This window comes from Schistocerca nitens, chromosome 7, assembly GCF_023898315.1.
Source record: "Schistocerca nitens isolate TAMUIC-IGC-003100 chromosome 7, iqSchNite1.1, whole genome shotgun sequence".
In the NCBI taxonomy this organism is placed as follows: domain Eukaryota; kingdom Metazoa; phylum Arthropoda; class Insecta; order Orthoptera; family Acrididae; genus Schistocerca; species Schistocerca nitens.
Window position 1 is genome coordinate 471,702,444 of NC_064620.1, and position 25,700 is coordinate 471,728,143.

General features: G+C 39.4%; 1 protein-coding gene across 1 annotated transcript in view; it reads right to left on the minus strand.

Moving 5' to 3' along the window:
- LOC126195339 (hemicentin-2-like) overlaps positions 1–25,124 on the minus strand; it is a 323,554-nt gene extending 298,430 nt beyond the window's left edge. The window contains exon 1 of the mRNA XM_049933914.1: positions 25,079–25,124. The gene's annotated coding sequence lies outside the window, so the exon portion shown is untranslated. The remainder of the gene's footprint in view (positions 1–25,078) is intronic.
- Positions 25,125–25,700: the final 576 nt, after the last annotated feature.

The following is a 25,700-nucleotide window of genomic DNA, read 5'->3' on the forward strand; positions in this document are numbered from 1 at the left end:
GCTATTCTCTGAAGTGTACCTTTAATGAGTAGGTTTATCATCTGCGTGCGGCAGAGACTGCAGTTTCGCTATATTCATCGCAGGCCTTGGAAGATCATGATTTACCCGTGCTTATAGTTTGTGGCAGAATAACAAAACCTCCAAACAGAAATGAATGTCCAGAATTGTGAATGAAAATAGGTCCTACTTATTCGTTCTGCGAATTCGACTTTGTGAATGCTGTTTATTACTGAAGCGAAACACGATACGCAACGATATGTTTTCTCAGCATATTTCTGATTCGCAGAAATCTCGGGTGTGCGTCTGAGTCACATCGTACGTTCGGCAAACCGACTTCTTGCGATCTTTATGTGTTTCCGGATGACTGCTCCTCTTCTTATACGTTGGCCGTTACTACTTCCATCACTCAAGTCCTGTTACTGTCATGTTACTCCACAGTGGGTGGTGTCGTGTGTGTGTGTGCGTGTGTGGAGTGCGGGGGGGGGGGCGGGGATCGGGATGGGGGGGGTTAAGGGTTGGATGAGGGTGGGTGGGGATTTCGATGCCTGGTTGCGAACTTAGGTGCTCAGTGTCCCTGCTGTCGCTTCAGGGCGGGTACCTCCTGAACGGGAAAACATTCTTTGAAAGGAAAAAGCGTTCCCTAATAGTGATATCCCGGAACAACAAAGACAGCACGTCATTTGGTAGTTCTTTCACATTGTAATCTGTATTGCGGCAGACTTTAACATCTCAGAGTGGATATCACCTGGCCCAGGAGCCCTTCTAATTCGGTAACACTAATTCCTCGTTTGTGAGACCCTGAACTGTAGATGGCGCTGATCTTTTGACTCAAAATCTTGGAGAAACTTGTTGAGTGGTAATTTTTTTTTACTTATTTGCAGTATGAATCATACAGTCCGTCATCTAGGTTCTGTAACGGATCGTAGATTTCATTAACTGCACAGCAAATTGTTGCAATTACAAGAATGAAATGACATACCGTACAATCTGCGAGATAGTCAGGTTTTTATTCGTATGCCTTTCAAAGAAGCTATCAGTGTGAGTTCCCACAGTGCATACGTGAGCTGCTATAACTGTGAAAGCAGTATCACGATTTTTTTTTTAATTCGTGTCTTACGTTAATACACTTTATGCTCTCCAATAAATTCGAATGGGAGGTGTAAAACAAAATCCCTGAGAAGTTTAAACATGTGAGTATAGAGGGAGGATGACTGGTGGGGATCGTAGTGGGGCATGGAGAACAATTAGGTCAATCCAAGTGTCAACTAGTGACTAGTTACATCATAATAATATTAGTCATTATCAATGGACAACAGACTTGTTACTTGCGGGTGCAGCAATAAAATCTGTAGCGCTTGGATGTAAAAGTTCTTTAGCAGGATGTGAGGAGCCTTAAGTTGAAAAAGACAGCAGAGTATGGATCAATATATCCAGAACTGGTGAAGTTTCGGCCCCGAAAATGTTGAAGATCCTAAGGAGACTGTTTGGGAGAGTATTAAATGGAGAAGATCTTCCATCAGAAAGAAAAATATATTACATAACACAGCTGCCTAAGAAACGGTCACAAAATTACCCAAATATTTGTAGGGGATTGGCGGTGATCCGTTTCGTGTTATGAATTTGTATGAAAATAACACAGTGAGACTAAAGATTGAGAATAGCTGGACAGAAGAATTCAGTGTGAATAAGTGTCTGTGGCAGGGATGTGGACTGTCACCCACTCTCTTCAAGCTGTATCGAGGAGCAATCCTGCAGACTTGGCATCGAAAATGCTAACTTATGGGAGTAATAGTAGAGGACAGCAGCGGATGATGTAGATTATTGATCGCTATGACCTTGTGGTACTATTTAGTAAAGAGGGCACAAGCAATGATGAAATCACTAGTGGAATTAATAAAGGACGTGTCGCATTAAGAGCGCTCTGTGGAACCAAAATATAAGAATAGCAGCAAGGAAGAGAATGTATGTTTAGTCCAGAGGGTAGTTTTGTGTGAAGAAGAAGCCTGGGATGTTAGCAAGAGAAATATTAATAAACTGCCTGCCAATGAGATGGATTACTTAAGGCGAAGCTCAGGCTGTACTAGGACAGAAAGGAAAACATTGTGACCACGGGTGAAAATGGATAAGAGTATCTGTGACAAAATTCAACAAAACCAACACATGTAGTTTGGCCATGTGAGTAGGATGAATGAAGACGTGATAGCAAATACGATACTACGATGGAGTGGAAGAAAAGAGTGGAGAAAAAATGGCTCTGAGCACTATGGGACTTAATATCTGAGGTCATCAGTCCTCTTAAACTTACAACTACTTAAACCTAACTAACCTAAGGACATCACACCAAGCCATGCCCGAGTCAGGAATCAAACCTGCGACCGTAGCAGTCGCGCGGTTCCGGACTGTAGCACCTAGAACCACTCGGTCACCGCGGCCGGCCAAAAGGAGTCGTCCACGACGCAGTTGTTAAAATGATGTGTAGGAGACAATGGAAGCAAGGTATATGAACGTTGAGAAAAGCCAAGACGGAGGAAAATGGTGACTGGGAGTCGGCAAGCGGCTCCAGCCGTAGATAATCCGCAAGAGCAAGAAGAAGAATTGTATAATAGCGCCATGTACCTATGCCATACAGAAGACCAGTTGACCACAGTAGGTGCATTCTTTAAAGCTCCTTTGTAATATTTGTGAGTATGGTGTTCATGTTTGGTATCCAGAAGCGCTCCTATTGTTGGCTTCCGCCGGCCGCGGTGGTCTAGCGGTTCTAGGCGCTCAGTCAGGAACCGCGCGACTGCTACGGTCGCAGGTTCGAATCCTGCCTCGGGCATGGATGTGTGTGATGTCCTTAGGTTAGTTAGGTTTAAGTAGTTCTAAGTTCTAGGGGACTTATGACCACAGATGTTGAGTCCCATAGTGCTCAGAGCCATTTGAACCATTTTGTTGGCTTCCGAATTTGTATTCCATTGTACGGTTTGCTCATCTTATTGTTAGGGGAGCGTAAACTAGCGACGTTGACAAGGTTACGACTAAAGACACAAGTATGGATCAGTATCTGAAAATACTGTCTGGTGTCTCTAGCACTGTACTCTGTTACTTCTGAGCGTCTCACACGAAAGATAAAGTACACTAGCCCGTTTTTCACCTCACCTTCTGCAACAAGCACTGGAACGCTAAAGTGTGCGTCATTTATGACGGCGGCTGAGTTTAGGTTTGTTCTTCGCATCTGACGTCACAAAACACAGTCAGCCAATGAACAGAGAACGACGTTGCCAGAGCTCGATTGCAGTGCAGATCATGGACGAGTGCCTTCAGTTTTAGAAACCTTCAGTGATAAATAAAGCAATTGAACAAAAACAGTGTCTTGATAGCAGACTTTCTTTTATAGAAAGTTTGGAAAAAGCATTCTTTATACCAATTGCTTCACATTCTATTAATTAATTAAACCAAACAAGCAATAAGCCTCCTAATTCAGGTGATAGCAAGGTAAGGTGCTTGTATCATTCTCACAAACCGCTTTTTCGCAATAAAGAACAGCGATAATTGTTTATTTCCTATTGTACTTCGACGAAACGTGAATAATTCATAGTCATATCAACAGTGTTTGTCGGTATTTTGCGTGATATTTTAAAGTCCTCCGGGAGTTGTTTTATGACGAGCAGTATTAGCGTATTGGTTACAAAAAAAAAAGTGTATGGCTGCTAAGCGAAAGGTTCTGAGTTCAAGCCTTGCTCGGTGCTTAATATTTTCTTTATTTGAAAACAATATCGAAGTGTCTTACTTCATGAATTTTATTCGTTTGAATGTAATTTTGTGAAATTTCTAGTGACAACTAAAATCGACTATACGGAAAGTATACGCTATGGACTTTTACCTCTGCAAACTCTTCAAAATTTCGTGCAATGGGTTACTACATCTAATGCTGCACAATAACTGCGTTGAACTTCGAAACAAAATTAAGTCATTTATGGGGGGAAGGTATCAGTCAAGAAGATGTGTAAAAATCAAGTTATTGGGCCAAGTAGTTTTTGTGAAATCGAATGATAAAGTGCGTCAAAGCAGTCGAAACACTATGTGTCTGCACAGGCGAGCAGTGCAGTGATGACAAAATCGCGCACATCGCAGAATGCGGGGAGCACGTCTCTGTAGCAGCGAAAGGGTTAATGCGGCTGTGGTGGCTTTACTTCATAAACTGCGCGCTCCCCCCTAAACGTAAGTTTGCGAACTATACTACGGCGCTGCTTCTCTTGGCACGTACAACTGGCCACGCAGCAATCACCCGCGTCTGGGCGGGCATGCGCGAACCGCCAAGATAAATGAATTGAACTATAGCATACTTTTACATCTGAATATTTTCTGCATTCCCTGTTGTGCAGCGAGAATGTAGAGGATAGTCTTGTTTTTCATATCCCATTTCTAACAAGTCCCATGTTTTTTAGATGATAGTGAAAAGAGCAACGTGTTTATACAAGTAGCACATTAAATATTGTGCTTCTTCTCCACTTTATTTGCAAGTGTTAATGACCCTCATAACGGTATTCCTTCCAATGTTCCGAATACACTAGCGAGCAACAAGTTGCGCTTATTCTTCGTGCAATTAAATCATTTCTTATGGGCTTGACTTACTAGCAGCATTCGTGCGATAGACGTACAACATGTCTTTTGCAGCAGTAACTTCTGGGATCTGGGCGAAGACCCTGTGGGACTCACACTACATTTAACATCAGATCCATTGCCCCACGACCTAAACCCCGTGAAGGCCATCGGGCCCGAGCTCCGCAGACATTAACTCAGGAATTAGTGGGAACGCCACCACACACTCTCACCTCAAGCTGAGTACTGAACCTGACGTCGTTAAACACACGGACTATCTTTTCTAGCAATCATAATGTGTCAGTTTTGTATCAGTGGACGCACGATTCTGTGCAGATGTTATTATTATTGAAATCTTCCTGTGTGTTTCTGAATGTGTTAGCATTATTGTTTAGGTTTAATAAGTATTTCCTTTCCTGAAATATGTAAAGCATCGTTAACTCAGAAAATTTTTCCAGAGAGACTGAAATATGCCTTTAATAAACCCCTGTATAAAAAGGGTGAGGCGCCATGCCACTGATTGAGCGGACCCCCCCCCCCCCCCCCACACACACATACACACCCCTCGGGCATGGGTATGACTGTTGTTCTTAGTATAAGCTAGTTTAAGTCAGTTTAAATAGTGCATAAGTCTAGGGACCGATGACCTCAGCAGTTGGGTCCCTTATAAATTCACACACATTTTTGAAAAACCATGATAGGAGAGGTATCAATAAGTATCCATCTGTTTGACATGATTCAAGTTGTGTTTCTTTTTTCAATAATATCCTACATGGACAACAGTAGTATTGTTAGTAAAACACAGTATTTCAGAAGAGTTGTTTAACTATAATACTATCTACGCATCCACACGCCAAGTTTTAGATGCTTTAAACAACGAAGTAGCACCTGGAGGTATTTCCTATGACCTATCGAAAGCATCTGAGTAAGTGAATCACAACGCTCTCTTAGAAGAACTCAGTGCCTGCGGAACTGATACTACAGCTAACCAATGAATAACGTCATTTCTAACCAAATGAATCTAGAAAATTGTTCTTAAGTATTTAACCAATGTCAGGAGGGTGCTTTCGTATGAGTGGAGAGAACAGTTATAGATTTTGCGAAGATTCAGTCTAAGGTCCACAACCGTTCGTCATACACAAAACTTCTGAATGATGGGCAGGGAAAAGAAATGTCCGCTTTTAAGAAGTATCCGCTGTTCAGAAAAGGAATAAAATACAGTCACAGTATAGTACGTACAATGTACTGTAGATAGAAAAATACTGTTCTACCCATTGATGTACGAGTATATCCAAATTATTTAAAATGTACCTTTATTTAAGTATATAACGACGTTAATTAACACTCACACTCTTGTTGAGCATAGCATTAAAAATTTTCGTGCGTTCTGGAAGGTTGATTTGAAATAGTAATGTACTTCTTTGTAAACCAGAGAGACATTTATAACTGTCTTCTCAATATGTGTTTCACTGCTGAGGTTAAATTGAATCCCCTTCATCACTTTTCACTGAGAATTAATATTTCAATTTTCTTATCTTTTCAGCTGCCAGCGTACTTGAAAGTGGAGTAAGGTCAACTTCCATCTTTAACCTATTGTCGGTTCTGTACAATGTCAACACACAATTCTTGACGGAGCTCTTATACGAATTCACTTATAGTACTTGATGCAGTTTCTGTGGACAGAGCATAATCGATACTGGCGTATTCTCAGAACTATCAACTATCTCTTCTAAATTCAGTTCATGGTCAGTCTTCTTGACGTCGTTTTATTCTACATCAGCGTCAATTGCTGAAGCACGGTCATTAAAAATGAACCCTGCCTTCTTGAAACACTTGCTGACTACTGGATGTTACATGTTTTAACGCTGAAAAAATCCATAGGATTGGATCCAATGCACTGACAGATTTTCCGCGTACAGTTAAAAAGCAAAATATGCCTCAACATCTTTTGCCTGTAAACCTCTTTGAAATATTGAATGACGCCCTGACTCTGTGGTTGGTTACGTGAAGATGAATTTGGTGACAGTAATATTATTTTCACATCTGTCAGTGCAGAATCTCAATCAGAAGTGGGTCTATCCATAAACAAAATCACTCTTTTAAATGCCAGTAAATATTCAGTCATTCTTACCTTCGTCATCCTTTTAATAGCACGTCACTCTACTATGTTCAGTTTACTCAAGTCAATACCCTTAATACATCCAAGTATCGAAGCCTTTTCATATTCGCCTATGATATAAACACAAAGCAGCGCAGAGAGTCGTTCTTTTGAAATTTTGCCTCAAGAAGAGTTTACGCCTTTCAAGGCCATAGTTTTGCTGTGAAGAGTTCTGAAGAAAAGACCAGTCTCATCGCAGTTAAAAATGTTTCTCTATTAATAACCCTCAGAAATTTCTGTTACCATATTTTTCCCGTAAGACGACACGATGGTTTCGTCCTCTGAACTGCCTTCACCACACACGGTTAGAAAGGAGATGCGGTACTCGTAAATTTGTCGAACCAACCCCCTGATCCTTTAAACCTGTGGCGTTTTAACTCCATAGCGATTGGGAGTGCTTTCTCGTAGATCGCAGGTCCACTAACTGACAAAATATTGCTGCGAGCACGGAAGAACCATTTAAAAGTTTAATTGTCAACTTCAAGCTTTGTATGTTGGGAAAAGCGCGCTTTCTTTTGTAGACATTGATGATCCAGCGTTAATCATTTCCGTTTCTGGAGCTCTTTAGCACTACAGTACTAAAGTTCTCTCGCCTCAAGACAGAAACAGTATGCGCTGTAACTTACAAAACATTCAGATGCTTGATAATGATTGTTACCGCTTACATTACAACCATTTTTCTCATTCGCAGTATCTTTTATTTGCAAGTTATAATTGTTGTTCGGCGCTACGGTCCAGTGTCTGCGTCTGCTATTGAGAATGTCCGTAATTATGAAGAATTTTGCATGGTATTCTAAACTGTCCGCTGTTGAGGGGTGCCCGCTGTTGGAAACTGTCTTTTACGTGAAGTTTAAGGTGAATCGCCTAAAACTTGCGTAGCAAATATTGCGGAAATAAAAATGCTACTGATGTGCTTTTTTCAGAAAATGGATTGGTAGTTAGGGGCTCGTGTTGTTAGCGAATCAACTGATTATAATAATACTTAGAAAGTGTCCTTTCGTGTAAGCATACACTGTCTTAAATGGAACAATGCCTACTGACAGTATCAGACTAAAAGTACGGCAGATTAGAATATCATTGTTGTTGGTTGCAGGATTCCAGTGCATGTCGTTTAAGAGATATAGTATTTTGAAAATTTCACGCACCGACACTTGTCCAATAAATGCGGTGGCGCATATTAGAGAACAACGCAAGTGGATGCCATAGGTATGAGAATTTTGACCAGTATCGAGACAACTGACCATCACAGCGGCAATACACTTTCCCAGTCTGGTACGAAACGACAGCTGCTCACGTGCTAGCATTTCAGAGATGTCCGAGCAGGCTGCAGTAATACGTCGTTGCAAATTATTCTTTGTAGCTGCTATGTCCTTGTAGGTAGCGTCTTCGGGCTTCCCCCACCGAAAAAGATGTACGCGCGTCAAATTCGGGGAATGGGCCGTCCAAGCTACAGGTCCTCTGGACAGCCATCATGTTGGTACCACAGGTTCCTAATAGTCTGCAGCGAAACGTCTTCTAGCATTCGTGGTATGCCGGGGCTGCTCTACTTGTACAATTCAGTGTTCCATCTATGATAACCGGGCCATTGAGCTGATGGTTCAAAAACAGCGCTATGAGCTGATGGTTCACTGTCCAACACTACACGTTTACACCCCATGGATGACTACGTTCCGCTTCAGGAAACCATCGGGAATTATCAACAGACCACGCTGCGTTTCGATGATTTTCCACGTCATGATTAGCTTCATCACTGAAAAAGATACGCGATACATCTCGAGTAGCCGGTCTTAATGCTTATAGACAGAAGTTAACACGACTATCATAGTCGCTTCTATGCAGCTACTGATGGAGAGAGATAGGAATGAATCCTTTACCCATGGAGACTGCGTAGGACACTCGCCTGACCCATGGCAATTCTACGTACAATTACACGGACGCTAAATTGAGAACCAACTGCAGCAACCATAAGAACATTAATTTCCTCCTGTATTATTTCGTATCATCTGTTTCATTGTCCAGGTATTACACAAACACTTTCACATAACTGGTTGAAGAGGTTGTTGAATAACTGCCCAGATGGTTGACGTCTATTCCGATACACTGCCGCATGCACGGTACTAGATACAACTGCATTAACCCTGCAGTCATCATAGACCTTGAGTGAGTCAGATTTTTCTGCATTGGTAGCTCCCATAGTCCACTTACGTCTTACTGCTTGGACGGTCGCGCACTAGCTATCAAGCCGGAATACACTCACGGAACACAGAAGTAATCTGTAAACAAACGCAACAACATACTTCCTAGCAGCTATGTAAGTTGAATGCCACAATCGAGTGTCGTTTTGGAAACTTTTCAAAATACGATATACCGCAAACTACTAGCGCTAAAATAATTCAGCAAACACCATTGACGTTCTAACTGACGCTACTTTTACGTTGTCAGTGCCTATAGGCATTGTTTCATTGAAAAAGTGCAATTTCGCACAAAAGTATACTTTACGAGTATTATTGCATTCTCTTTATTGGCTAACATTAAGAGCCCATGACTGTCAATCCATTCTGTGAAAACAACAAATCAATAGCACTTCTCAATTCTGACACATTTGCGACGCAGATTTTTGGTGATTCACCCTGTTCACCCATACACACACCCATATCCAAAGCCATACCCACCCACCCATCCATCCATTCTACCCCCCGCCCCCCCCCCTCCACACAGATATATATATATATATATATATATATATATATATATATATATATATATATATATATATATATATATATATATATATGTATAACTAAAGCTAAAACCCCAAAATTTCAACAAAAGGACACCATTAATCCCCAAATTTGACACCAGTAAAATCCAACCATCATTATTAGCAGACGAATTTGACAAAACAAGTGCACAAAATTGGGAACAACTCAAACACAAGATTATCAAAACAGCTCAAGATCAAATTCCTTTACGAAAACACAAGAAACATGCTTGGTGGAATGAAAACTGTGATCATGGAATTAAAGCCAGACAAGAGGTATTTAAAGCATGGAATAGCAACAAGACAGAAGACACATATGATACATTCATGGCAACTAGAAAAGACACTTCAAAACTAATTAGACAAACAAAAAGACAATATGAGAATAGTCAACTCTTAGAAATTGAAGAAGATTTTCAGAAATACAATACCAGAAATTTTTATAAAACTTTTAAAACCAAAATAAAGGGGTACCAACCCCAGAATCTATGCTTCAAGAAGGAAAATGGACAGTTGGCTCTTAACAACCAAGAAAATTGCAAAGAACTTTCTAAATATTTTAAGAATCTTCTAAATTGCCCCGAGACCACAGAAAGATTTCCACCAAAAATTCCCCAACAATGAAATCCAGTTTCACTTGCACCAAATGAAGAGGAAATCATTAAAGAAATTCATAGGTTGAAAAACAACAAAGCATCTGGTGAAGATGGAATTGTTGCAGAACTTTTAAAGGCAGCTGGTCCAAAAACCGTTAAAGAAATTACTTCAATCATGCAAAACATTTGGCAAACTGAAAAAATTCCTGATGAATGGAAAACCGCCTTGATTCACCCACTTCATAAGAAGGGAGACAAAACTGATGTTAATAATTACAGAGGAATTTCTCTTCTTCCAGTCACATACAAAATCCTCTCTCAATGTCTTCTGAACCGAGCACAACAGCAACTTGAATGGAAAATTGGCGAATATCAAGCAGGTTTCAGGCCAAATAGATCTTGCCCAGAACAGATTTTAGTCCTCAAACTAATTCTCAGACATCAAAAAATTTACAATAAAAAACTAGTTTGTACCTTTGTAGATTTTAGAAAGGCTTATGACTCAGTGGATCGTGAATCTCTTTTCCAAATTGTGAAAGAACAAGGCCTGGATCCTAAAACCACGGCAATTATCAGAGACACGCTAACTGGTACAAAATCAAAAGTAAAGTTCAGAGGAGAAATTTCAGAATCCTTTGAAATAAAAACAGGCGTGAGGCAAGGTGATGGACTCTCTCCGTTGCTATTTAACTGCGTTCTAGAAAAAGTAATACAAGAGTGGCGCGAACGAAAATTGGAGTTCAAAATTGACCAACCAGTGAAATTAGGACGAACAAATATTCGAATAGACTGTTTGGCCTTTGCAGACGACTTGGTTATTCTAACGCAGGACATCCAAATTGCTCAGAAACAAATAGAAATCCTTAAAGAAACAGCAGAAAGAGTAGGTCTCCAAATCTCATTTGAAAAAACACAGTATATGACTAGCAACAAACTGGCACCCAAACTTTTGGAAACTAAGTATGGAAAAATTAAAAGAGTTTCGCAATTCAAATATTTAGGTGAAACAATCTCAGAGACTGGTATAGAAAAAATTGGAAATGAAATTCGTTGTCAAAAGATGGAGACAGCTTTTAGACTTACAAAAGACATCTACAACAAAAAATGTCTCTCGAGGTACTCTAAATTGAGACATTACAACACGGTCATAAAACCAGAGTGCCTTTATGGGGCTGAAACGCTAATTTTAAACAGAAAAAAGGACATTCAAGAAATCCAAAAAAGAGAAAGAAAAGTAATCAGAAAAATTCTAGGTCCAAAATATACTGAAGAAGGAACATACAGGCTAAGAGCAAATAGTGAAATTCAACAATACACCAGCATATATTCAGATATGAAAAAACGCAGATTAAAATTTTATGGGCATATTAAAAGATTGGATGCTACCAGACTAACTAAACAAGTAGTGGAATTCTACGAAAATCGAAGTAAAGCTAAATTTGAGACAATAAAATGGATTGCCGCTATAAAAGAGGACATGAAAGAGGCAGATATAAAACAAGATGAAATTCAAGACAGAAAATTATTTAGGCAAAAAATTCATGACTGGGTAGTTGGTCAAGCTGAAAAACCAAAGAAAACTGGAACCACATGGTCTGATGAAAGGAAAAGAGCTCATTCCGAGAGAATGAAAACAATTTGGGCAGAGAGAAAGTCTAAAAGAAAATAACGGAATGCCCCGTGATTGTACTTCGCGTGGTCCAGTAGGGCCCAAACGTGAATTATATATATATATATATATATATATATATATATATATATATATATATATATATATATATGTATGTGTGTGTGTGTGTGTGTGTGTGTGTGTGTGTGTGTGTGTGTGTGTGCGTTGGAGAAACACCAAGCGAATGCTGCTTATCACGACAGTCATGAGACTCTCAGAGCCAGCTGCCTTATTTGAACAATTGTAAACCACAGCTCTTTTACATTCTAATACTGCGTCCCGTATACTTTCCCTGTAGAACAGTGTTTCTTCTTGTATCACGTTGTAATACTCGTCCTTCTCTCTCTTCAGAGAGACCCTCAGTGTATCCTTTCCATCTATCTGCGCTCTCCACTGCGTTTCACACTGGTATTCCCACTGCATCCATAATGTTACTTGCTTTTGGTTTTTGTTTCACGGAAGATTGTTTTGGCTTTTGTATGTGCTGAGACAGTCCTTGCTACAATCATTTGCTTCTAGCCATTTCGCCTTAGTTTCCCTGCTTCCTATTTGTTTTATTTCTGAGTGACATTATATCTCTGTTCCTGAATTTCCTTAAACATATTTGCACTTCTTATCTTTCGTCGATCAGCTGAAGTACTTCTTCTTTCATCCATGTTTTCTTAGTAATTACTATCCTTGTAGTTACGCTTTTCTTTCGAACTTCTGTGATTGTCCTTTTGAGAGATGTCCAATCCTCTTCAACTGAACTACCTACTCAGTTAATCATTATCGCAGTATCTATAGCATCGGATAACTTCAAGCGCGTCTCTTCATTCCTTAGTTGTTCTGTATCCCACGTGTTTGCTCATTGATTTTCCCTTAAATTTCAGCCTACCCTTCATCTTTACTAAACTGTGATGTGAGTCCATATCTGGTTCTCGGTACGCCTTAAGCTCAATATCTGATTTCAGAATCTCTATCTGACCACGACGTGATCTATCTGGGACCTTCCTTCGTCCTCTGGTCGTTTATAAGTGAACCTCTGCTTCTGTGATTACTGAAGAGAGTATTCGGTGAAATTTATTGTAGAACCCAGTATTTCTTCTGTCTCATGCCTACTGCTAATCCCATAAGTCTTTTTCCCACTCCTTCCCCTACAACCGCATTCCAGTCCCCCGTGGTTATTAGTTTTTCATCTCCCTTCACGTACTGAATTACTCTTTTAATATTCGCATACACTCTGTCTCTTCATCTGCTGCTTCCGAGCTAACCCTATCACTGAACTGTTTACAGTAACTCACTCTCTGCCCAAGGTTCCCATCCATAACAAATCTTACTCCTGTTACACCAGTCTATGCTGTTTTTAATATTACCCTCTACTCGGCTGACACATCCTTGTCGCCTTTCCATTTCACTTCACTAACCGCCATTACATATAGATTGAGCCTTAGCATTTCGTTTCAGACCTTTCCAGCTTCCCTACCAATTCCAACCTTCTGATATTCCACGCCACGACTTGTGCAACGCTACTCATTCGTTGGTAATTCAATCTCTTTCTCGCAGTCTCGTCCCCTCCCGGAGGTCCCAATGCGGGCTAGTGTGACATATGTTAGCAACTGAGAGATCATCTTGACATTTTTGAATTACTGGCTTCACATTCATACACATTATGGGCCTTCAGTATAGGGGTTTCAGTTGCTTTCCGTATCTTCATGCCTTTCTTAAGTGTTGATTATTTTGAATTTTGATGGCAGTTTCCCACCCCAAGGGAAAGAGAATGACCTTAACCGCTGTCCGCTCCTCCGTTCGTTTCACAAGGTCGTTGGCAGAGCGAGGAAGTTTTGAGCCACTATTGTCGATTACTTTTGTTCAGAATTTAAGCAGAAGGAAAGTTCAGACACGGAACCAATAACGGTTTTTGATTGTTAGTCAAAGACACTATTCCTAGACCACAACAGCGTAATTTATTCACGAAGGATGTCAACTATAAATCATTCCTCGGAGAGACCCTTGTGTGTTTCTCTGTGGAGCTATTATGAATTTAGTCTCTTGCAAAAGTTAGGGCTGTTCAACGTTGACCTGCGCAATACATCAGGACATTGTTCATCCAGTGCGAGAGCATCCAAGAACTATCGCTAGTACAAGATCTTACAGAAAACAAGGAACAACGTAAAGACACACGGATAATATACCGAGAATAAGCCAAGGCTATGATTGCTCTTGAATGTATTTCAGCTTAAGGCTAAGGCAGTAAACCTAATTTCACTCGAGATTACACATCGTTACTGCGACGCCTGTTATTCCTGCGCAGCTTGCACGGACGGCATAGGTTAGTAAGGCTGAAAGAATGGGAGAGAGAGAGAGAGAGAGAGAGAGAGTAGGGGATAAGAAGTGAGAAAGACAAGGTATCCAATAAAACGTGGGGCACATTGGAATGGGGCAGTAGACTGAGAAGAAATTGAAAATACTGCCATGTCGACAATACTGTATTTCCATTAGAAAATCGGAGTCGAAAGAAATAAAAGTCTACATGAGAGTGATCGTCTGTAGTACTCGGAGAACGGCTTGAGTTATTTTTAACAGTACTGTCTCTTTCCAGCGGGAGTTTCTAAAATCCAATGAAGAAACTTGAAGACGGGTAATGTGCAACACGTAATGATTTCGACTCTGCTGGTCCATCATGGAAAGGGGACATCGGCTGGTTGAGTTACTGTCAATGTCAATCAAATTCACCATTCATTCTAAGACTTGAGATTTCAAAACAAATGGCTCTGAGCACTATGGGACTTAACATCTGAAGTCATCAGTCCCCTATAACTTAGAACTACTTAAATCTAACTAACCTAAGGACATCACACACATCCATGTCCGTGACAGGATTCGAACCTGCGATCGTAGCGGTCGCGCGGTTCCAGACTGAAGCGCCTACAACCGCTCGGCCTCACCGGCCGGCCACTTGAGAGTTGATAGGAACCTTAGTTGCTATCGAGTCTTCGAATGAAGCACTAGTGTAACGATTTAATTCACAACATCCAGAGATTTAGGGCTCTGTACGACATTTTAGTTTATTTGGAGAGATGCATATGTTGTATTCATTAAGGAATCGAAATCCGATGTATAAAACAGCTTCAGACGACTCAATACGTTACGGATGAGTGAATGTGGTTAATATTTCATGTTATGCATCGAAAACTGTTAAAGCTGAAGACGCAAATACCTGATTATGTTGGTTTTATTAGTTTCGTATTGTTCGCCTGGAGACTAACGAAAAGTCCTATTCAAAACTGGGCTTCAATCTGAGTAGTTTAATCGCCTTTGCCATTCTTTCGAGCACGTTGACTGTTTCTTTGGCTTTGATCCATGCTATTAACTAGAGATACTTTTGGGTAGTAATAAAAAATTAAAAGTGATACCGTTTACCGCACATGAAGTGAAACGGCCCCTATTGGATTACTCAAACGTGGAGCGGCGCCGACGACGCAGTAAAATCCATCAATTATTCTTTAGAAGCCGTGTGGTACTCGCCACCGACGATTTTGGAGCATGACATAATCGGAAGTATTGAAAGGATTAAATGCTACCTATGCTAAATTATTCGGTAATGCTACTAACAGTTCCGTTTCAAACGATAAGCTCCGTACCCAATTTCCTAAATGCATTTATAGTATCTCACATTATTTTTCGAAGTTACACTTGACTTTTTTTAATTCCGTAATATTTCGCCTGTGTTATAGAGCCATATGACAGATACTATTCAATACACTGGATATTGTAGTCTGGATAATTTGCGTGCTGCGAATTACGTTACTTGAAGACACGTTCGTGTACATAGTTTTGAATTTAATACCCGACTAATTGTGTTAAACTTTTAACGTAAGATTATACTTATTAATCAGTATATTATTATTATTATTATTATTATTATTATTATTCACGTTTGGGCCCTACTGGACCACGCGAAGTACAATCACGGGGCATTCAGTTATTTTCTTTTAGACTTTCTCTCTGCCCAAATTGTTTTCATTCTCTCGGAATGAGCTCTTTTCCTTTCATCAGACCATGTGGTTTCAGTTTTCTTTGGTTTTTCAGCTTGACCAACTACCCAGTCATGAATTTTTTGCCTAAATAATTTTCTGTCTTGAATTTCATCTTGTTTTATATCTGCCTCTTTCATGTCCTCTTTTATAGCAGCAATCCATTTTATTGTCTCAAATTTAGCTTTACTTCGATTTTCGTAGAATTCCACTACTTGTTTAGTTAGTCTGGTAGCATCCATTCTTTTAATATGCCCATAAAATTTTAATCTGCGTTTTTTCATATCTGAATATATGCTGGTGTATTGTTGAATTTCACTATTTGCTCTTAGCCTGTATGTTCCTTCTTCAGTATATTTTGGACCTAGAATTTTTCTGATTACTTTTCTTTCTCTTTTTTGGATTTCTTGAATGTCCTTTTTTCTGTTTAAAATTATATTATATTATATTATATTATATGAAATAATGAAAATAAAATATTTGTTACCTCTCGAAGCCATTGGAATTGTAACTTACAACTAGGGCTGGGTGACCATTTTAACCTGTATTAATATACAGATGTGCCGTTTCCATCATACAACAGACAGACATGTAAAACGAAGTATTGCGCCTCTGATGAATAGAAGACCGAAGGCACTTTTCGTGCTCACTACATTTTTAACCATCAAAGTAAGATATATACAATGTATAACGCTAAAGGATACACGTATCGTACGCTGTTCAGGTATTACTTATTATATTCAGTCTCTATTCCTCAATCGATGGTTTGTATACCATTCCATTAGTGTGTCAGCGTTTAAGTCTCACCGACTCACGGAACTTCTCGGAAAGATTGAGATGTTGACTTATTAATACATAAGCGATAAACTCTCTTCGACTAATGAAGCTCTTGGAAATGTGTAGTATTTGCTTTTGGTACTCTTGTACTAATCATCCTGGAAAAATTCTTAAATTTTTATCAAAGAATTTAAAATCACTTTTGTATTTAGGACCTTTTCACTGTTTTCCTGAATGAATTGCGTGAACCATTTAATTTTTGTTCCTATTTCACCTCATGTGTGGGTGGTAAGAGATAAAACGCCGTGCGCCACAATGCTGAACGGCAGTTTGTAGACAACCAATATTTCTTACTCAGCTGCAATGATAACTACGTTCTTCTCTCTGGGTTAGATTTTTCGAAGATTATCCGCTGCCATCATAATCCACCTACAAAACCCAGCGTAACAAGTTTGCGAGCTGTCGAAATTCAGTGATTAATCTTTGTACGTATAGCATGTAACAGGTATAAATGCAGATATATCTACCGGTGTACTGAACAACATTACATCAATATTTATTTCATTTGTATACTATTAATTATAGCTATTAGTAGTAGTATGTTTTTATGTTGCTTTGTACCGCCAAGTACTTGTGGCAAGAGCGAGTCCTTAATGCGTATTTTCTCTTGGGCAGCAGCTCAGGTGTTGAAGTGTGGATGCTTGGACACAAAATGGTTCGTCTATAGTGACAGGCGTTGTCCACTTTGTGGGGTACTTACTATCGTACACTTAGTGCGGTACTTAGTGGTGTACTTAGTATCGTACACTGCTCGAACAGAAGAAATCCGCACATAAAGTTTCTAACATGTTTGTGGGGAGACTATACAACGTAGAGAAAAAATAGTCAAAACATACTGTATGTACGAATTAAGGCATTACATATAAAGATATCTGCACCTATATCCGTTACGACCCTTATATACGTTTGGTAGACCATCCTAAACTAATTACATTCAGACATCAAAGTAATGGAAGATAAACAAGGTTCAGTATCACTAAAAACCATTCTACGGCCAAGATCGCACAAGACAACCGGTTTCAATAGCCTTAGCTGTCATCTTCAGATCATAATTTTTGTTAATAAAACATGTTCATTTTAACCTGAAACTCATCCACAAGTTGTCAAGTGGATAAAACTTAGCATATTATAAAGGTTTGTGATTTCTATAATATTTAAGAACTCACAGCACCTTGATCCAAAATGCCATATCCATATACATATTGCTCACAGATGCTTTTTATGTGATACAAATACGGCACACAATAGCACATCTGTTTACATATGCTGGACACATACTAAACAGAGCAAATCCACTTTAAATGGCGTGCAACTCTAAGTTGTATCAAAAGTGTATCATTGTACGCCACAAAGTTCAGGAGATACGAAGTCATGAAAACTGAAATGCGTGAAAAACTGCCGAATTAAGCATGATGTTTTAATTTATTACTTTTTTGCTACTAAATCTCTTCACAACACATTTCGCAGACAGTAGGCAATGCTGCATGGACCTTCAAAATCTTATCATTGTGCAGGACATAGTTCAGGAGGTAATACATCTTAAACACTGAACTCCATGGAAGTGAAATTGCTGAGCGAAATTCGCTAGACATAGAGGTGAAATAGTTGTACCACTACGTGTAAATATCTTAAATATATGTGAAATATATTTGACATGTGCATATGGGAAAAGCCACGGATAATAACAGAGGAGTGGATAGAGGTTCAGGGCACTCGCTTGTCCTATGGGTGGGAAACTGCACCTAAAGGTGGAAGAAACAGCAACGGTCATCTGCTTGAGGGTGTAGAAGAGAACATAACATGTATCCACGGGACATGTGGACTGCAACTGAAAAGAGTGTCATAATAATCTCTACTAGACAAAAGATTTAGGGATAGTCCCCCTTTCGGATCTCCAGGAGGGGGCTGGTGACGGGGAGGTTACCTTGAGAGAAAGGCTGAAGAATCAATGAAAGGATAACGTTCTACGAGTCTCGGCCTCGAATGTCAGAAGCTTGAATGTGGTAGGGAAGTTAGATAATTGGCAAAGGGAAATGCAAGGGCTGAATCTAGATATAGTAGGGGTCAGTGAAGTGAAATGGAAAAAAGAGATGGATTACGGGTCAGATGAGTGTAGCTTAACATCAACAGCAACAGAAAATGTTATAACGTGAGTGGTATTCGTTAAGAATAGAAAAGTAGGGCAATTAATCTATGTTAAACAATCTTTGCCAACATTATTATTGTTCTTAACTATTACATTACAATTTTCTTTATATTCTCCTTGCATTCTAAATTTAAAATGATTTCTTAAATATTTACACATCACTTCTTTGTTTGAAATTCCTGCAAAATCCTGTGTTACGTCTAAATCTAATAAATAATAGTGTTCCTTTTTAAGTTCTTCTAAAATTTCTGGTAATTCTCTTAAAAGTGAATCGAGTTTAACATCTGCTAATTCTATTCTGTAAGGCATGACAAAATAGAAGGGATAACACCTACCCCCATGAACCATGGACCTTGCCGTTGGTGGGGAGGCTTGCGTGCCTCAGCGATACAGATGGCCGTACCGTAGGTGCAACCACAACGGAGGGGTTTCTATTGAGAGGCAAACGTGTGGTTCCGGAAGAGGGGCAACAGTCGTTTCAGTAGTTGCAGGGGCAACAGTCTGGATGATTGACTGAACTGTCCTTGCAACACTAACCAAAACGGCCATGCTGTGCTGGTACTGCGAACAGCTGAAAGCAAAGGGAAACTACGGCCGTAATTTTTCCCGAGCGCATGCAGCTTCACTGTATGATTAAATGATGATGCCGTCCTCTTGGGTAAAATATTCCGGAGGTAAAATAGTCCCCCATTCGGATCTCCGGGTGGCGACTGCTCAAGAGGACGTCGTTATCAGGAGAAAGAAAACTGGCGTTCTACGGATCGGAGCGTGGAATGTCAGATCCCTTAATCGGGCAGGTAGGTTAGAAAATTTAAAAAGGGAAATGGATAGGTTGAAGTTAGATATAGTGGGAATTAGTGAAGTTCGGTGACAGGAGGAACAAGACTTTTGGTCAGGTGAATACAGGGTTATAAATACAAAACCAAATAGGGGTAATGCAGGAGTAGGTTTAACAATGAATAAAATAATAGGAGTGCGGGTAATCTACTACCAACAGCATAGTGAACGCATTATTGTGGCCAAGATAGACACGAAGCCCATGCCTACTACAGTAGTACAAGTTTATATGCCACTTAGCTCTGCAGATGATGACGAAATTGATGAAAAAAGAAATGATGAGAAAAAAGAAATTATTTAGGTAGTGAAGGGAGACGAAAGTTTAATACTCATGGGAGACTGGAATTCTAGAGTAGAAAAAGGCAGAGAAGGAAACATAGTGGGTGAATATGGATTGGGGGTAAGAAATGAAAGAGGAAGCTGTCTGGTAGAATTTTGCACAGAGCATAACTTAATCATAGCTAACACTTGGTTCAAGAATCATAAAAGAAGGTTGTATACATGGAAGAATCCTGGAGATACTAGAAGGTATCAGATAGATTATATAATGTTAAGACAGAGATTTAGGACCTAGGTTTTAAATTGTAAGACATTTCCAGGGGCAGATGTGGACTCTGACCACAATCTATTGGTTATGAACCGTAGATTAAAGCTGAAGAAACTGCAAAAAGGCGGGAATTTAAAGAGATGGGACCTGCATAAACTGAATAAACCAGAGGTTGTAGAGAGTTTCAGGGAGAGCATAAGGGAACAATTGACAGGAATGGGGGAAAGAAATACAGTAGACGAAGAATGGGTAGCTCTGAGGGATGAAGTAGTGAAGGCAGCAGAAGATCAAGTAGATAAAAAGACGAGGGCTAGTAGAAATCCTTGGGTAACAGAAGAAATATTGAATTTAATTGATGAAAGGAGAAAATATAAAAATGCAGTAAATGAAGCAGGCAAAAGGGAATACAAACGTCTCAAAAATGAGATCGGCAGGAAGTGCAAAATGGCTAAACAAGGATGCCTAGAGGACAAATGTAAGGATGTAGAGGCTTATCTCACTAGGAGTTAGATAGATACTGCGTACAGGAAAATTTAAGAGACCTTTGGAGAAAAGAGAGCCACTTGTATGAATATCAAGAGTTCGGATGGAAACCCAGTTCTAAGCAAAGAAGGGAAAGGAGAAAGGTGGAAGGAGTATATAGAGGGTCTATACAAGGGCGATGTACTGGAGGACAATATTATGGGAATGGAAGAGGATGTAGATGAAGATGAAATGGGAGATACGATACTGCGTGAAGAGTTTGACAGAGCTCTGAAAGACCTAGGTCGAAACAATGCCCCGGGAGTAGACAACATTCCTCTGGAACTACTGACGGCCTTGGGAGAGCCAATCCTGACTAAACTCTACCATCTGGTGAGCAAGATGTATGAGACAGGCGAAATACCCTCAGACTTCTAGAAGAATATAATAATTCCAATCCCAAAGAAAGCAGGTGTTAACAGATGTGGAAATTACCGAACTATCAGTTTAATAAGTCACAGCTTCAAAATACTAACGCGAAATCTTTACAGACGAATGGAAAAACTGGTAGAAGCCGACCTGAGCGAAGATCAGTTTGGATTCCGCAGAAATGATGGAACACGTGAGGCAATACTGACCCTACGACTTATCTTAGAAAACAGATTAAGGAAAGGCAAACCTACATTTCTAGTATTTGTGGACTTAGAGAAAGCTTTTGACAATGTTGACTGGACAGTGTCTTGAAAGGAGAATATAAGATGAGCATCAACAAAAGCAAAACGATGATAATGGAATGTAGTCGAATTAAGTCGGGTGATGCTGAGGGAATTAGATTACGAAATGAGACACTTAAAGTAGTAAAGGAGTTTTGCTATTTGGGGAGCAAAATAACTGATGATGGTCGAAGTAGGGAGGATATAAAATGTAGACTGGCAGTGGCAATGAAAGTGTTTCTGAAGAAATTTGTTAACATCGAGTATAGATTTAAGTGTCAGGAAGTCGTTTCTGAAAGTATTTGTATGGAGTGTAGCGATGTATGGAAGTGAAACATGGACGATAAATAGTTTGGACAAGAAGAGAATAGAAGCTTTCGAAATGTGGTGCTACAGAAGAATGCTGAAGATTAGATGGGTAGATCACATAACTAATGAGGAGGTATTCTATAGAATTGGGGAGAAGAGGAGTTTGTGGCACAACTTGAGAAGAAGAAGGGACCGGTTTGTAGGACATATTCTGAGGCATCAAGGGATCACAAATTTAGCTTTGGAGGGGAGCGTGGAGGGTAAAAATCGTAGAGGGAGACCAAGAGATGAATACACTAAGCAGATTCAGAAGGATGTAGGTTGCAGTAAGTACTGGGAGATGAAGAAGCTTGCACAGGATAGAGTAGTATGGAGAGCTGCATCAAACCAGTCTCAGGACTGAAGACAACAGCAACAACAAGGGATAACAACAGGATTTTTCTATTTTTGTTCTATTATTTTTATATCTTTGCTAATAATTTATTTGGTTCCTTTAACTGTTTGTGTATTAGAATCTAGTAAATATGGAATATTTGCTTTAACTCCATGTCTTGCCAAATTAAATTTAGAAAATCTAGATCTTAAAATACTATTAAAACCACCACATGCTTCCTTTTTTACAAGAAATTTTCCATTTTGCAGTTATCCTTCGCAATCTATAAATTCTGTTATTTTAATTACAATTATACTATCGCAAAATGGTTTTGTAATTGGTTTAAATTCTTCTAATTTTTGTCCTTCATTTGTGTATATTATATCTCCAATATTTGTAGCAATATTATTATTATTTTAATTTTCTGTGAGTAGCCATAATCCAAATCTTTCCTTAGTTGGTTTTACTTTATTTCAAGAGTTCTGTTAAAGAATATTTCTTTTCGTTTGTAGCAGAAATATTAATTTCAGCTTCCATTTAGGGATATAAAAAACATTAGACTTGGAAAAAGTGGGTAGAAGTGGAAAAGGTTAAAAAAATAGAAAAATAGATATTAACTGAAACTAGGTTGCTGAAAGCATAGCGATGTGATTTTTTTTACATATATGACGAATTTTGTAAAGATAAATATCGAACAGGTGGATGTAAATATGAATGTAAAGAATGCTGTAAGGAACGTAATAAAATTAAACTTACTTTTAAATGTGGTAGAACTGTAAATAAGTCTTCGTCCAAAATACATTTACAAACAACAGCTCATAATAATCTTATGGCTGATGAAGCGGAAAGTAAATAATTATATATACTTATTCTTTAATATAATTTTAAAAAACATGTGTTTCACTATAGTCAAAAATAGGACATTTTTTTGGGCTAAGAAAAAGATCTAAGAAATGCCTTTTTAAAAATAGTTTTTTAAAATAATAGTTAGTTCTCTAATTTATTTAATTACATTACATTCACCTTTGCTATATGTATGATTTATTATTATGATTATTATTATATTATATTATTGTTATATTATTAGGTAAAACGGATAATAGTTAGATTCTGTATGTTCTGGATCATTAGATCAATCTTATGGAAAATAAAAAATTGCGATTGGTAACAAGTATTTTTTTATTTTTTATAGGATTGGTCTAGTGGTCCAGAACATACAAAATCTAACTACTAACAAGTGTACTGTAACCTACTTCCTTTGTTTTCATACCAGTCACAACACTGATGACCGAAAAAAACACCAGTTTCCCACTGGGTTGAGTGTGATATCGAGAAGAGAGAAGGGTTAACGACGAGTGGAGACAGCGAGGTGGAAGGAGGAGATAGGCACAGATAGGAGGAGGTAATGTATAGAGATAGAGGATGACACTCGATGGAGGGAAAGGAGGAGGATACGGGCAGAAAGAGGAAAGAGGAGGAGATGGACAGAGACATGGGGTGGGGGGAGGAGACAGGCAGAGAAATTGGGATATCGACGTGAACAGACAAAGGGGAAGGAGGAAACGGACAAAGATTATAGAAGGAGATGTACAGAAAGAGAGGAGGGAAGGAGATGGGCACAGAAATGAAAGGGGTGGTGATGAGCATGGAGAGGGCGGAGTCCGATTTGGGTAGAGGTGGACACTGAAAGGGGAAGAGGAGATGGATAGAGGAGGGATCAGCGGAGATAGGGGGATTGAGGAGATAAACAAAGACAGGGGTCGAAGGAGATGGTCAGGGGTTGGAGATGGAGGAAGTGACCAGATAATAGTGATGGTGGTTAGAGAGAGGGGGATCGACTAACATTAGATTTGAATACATACGTACCTGAGCAAAGCTCTGTAGTCAGCTAGTGCATATAGAAACTTGTGTGAATTGTAACTTATTCACAAGACTATAAAGTTTATTTTAAAAATACAACCGTGCAACACTTTCTACAGCCAAAATTAGTATCAGAGGTTCACTTCAGCGTTTTACAAATATACATACTATCCTCCACCCGAAGAACAACAAACGATTGACAAACTTGTCCCATACCTTTCCAAAATACATTTACTGCTGTTGCTATACTTCGTCCCATTTCACCCAAAATTATTGGAAGGTGGAGCCCATAGACTGTCTTCTACAATCTCCCACAAAATGGATCGAAAACTTACTAGAGAGCAGGTAACCTCGGACGCCAAAGAAGCCTGGTCGGCCGTTACGACAATCCATGCTTGAAACAGATCGTTGTTTAGGAATGCTTTTTGATGGAGGTATCAGTGTGCTGACGTTCCGTGCTGCTGATTAGTGAAATTTTCTGCATGTTCTCGCAATTGCGTTGTGAGTCAGAGAGCAGCACTGCGATAACACTCACACGAACCATATGATCTGGCATATGCCTGCAACCGAGCTGAACTTGTAGTTACTATAAGCAAGAATAAGGCAGCCCAAGTTTCTATTTTTATTCATGAAGAAGATATGTTTTGAAATATTGTACGAAACATTTTGAAACAACTTGCAGATTAAAGTGTGACAAATAGGAAGTGTCACAAGATCGACTCATGTACTTAACACATGCACAAAATTCTCGTCTTACTTCGGTCTCTTATGTTGCAGGTTAACTACATTCTCTAATTAGGTCATCGCTTTGTTGTACAAGAGACCTTCTGCTCACAAGCAGGTATCATTAGCAGAAGTCTGACGGAGTTATACACCTTGTCTCCCATCTCATAGCCCTCTGGTGCCTGATTCTCTGGCGAGAATAGTGAAGACCTGATTCCATGAGTTCTGGAGCGGCAGTTATATTTTAACATAACCTATTTATTTTTGTGGACTTCGTTTATGCTTTTTCTGGAAATATTACTGAAGCGAAATTTACAACCTTTAAACAGTCTTAAAACTGGAAGGAACATTTTCCAGAGGTATTTGAGGAAAGTAAGATAAATTTACATCAAATTCACACTTGCCCTAGATTAACTTTCTTCACTTAGTTTTTAAACATAATCCGTACGAATTTTATTTCTGTTAGTGGGTATCAATAAAAGCATACCTGGCCTGGAAGGTGCGACAGCTAAGGCAAATAGGACGTACAGCCACTGAGCGGATGACGCCCACTGCACACCTGAAACACAAGAGAATTCCGTGTCACTGGATGGGCATGATGTCCTCGGATTTCTGGCCCCAGGGGCCTCATACAAAGCAGATCGTAAGTCTAGGCAGGAAATGTGGACTGAGACACGAAGAAATTACAAACGTTTGTTGCGAGCGGCTATTGCTGCAAATCAATTGGGAAAGTTGAAAAATTTGCGTCGGACTAGGATTCGAAGCTGCTTTCCCGGCGTAGTCGGGAGATCTTCTGATCACTATGTCAGCGTGGACTGTCCTAGCACGCCTTATGTCAGACCCAAATTCTCAACTTCCTCACAGATTACAAATGTAGGCTCCTTTCCCATTTGTGGCGATTACCGTTGCTGTCTGTGATATGGTTCCTATTATTTCGGACATGTCTGAAAGAAAAAGCACCTCAGATACGGGTACATAAAAGTTAACTGAATTAATTTCAGTAGTATCTGCTATTAAGCTCCCTGTCGCCCTATTAAGCATTAAAACACCTGTAATACACAAAATTCATTTATAAACTCCATTGTACGCACTGCCATATGTCTTACATA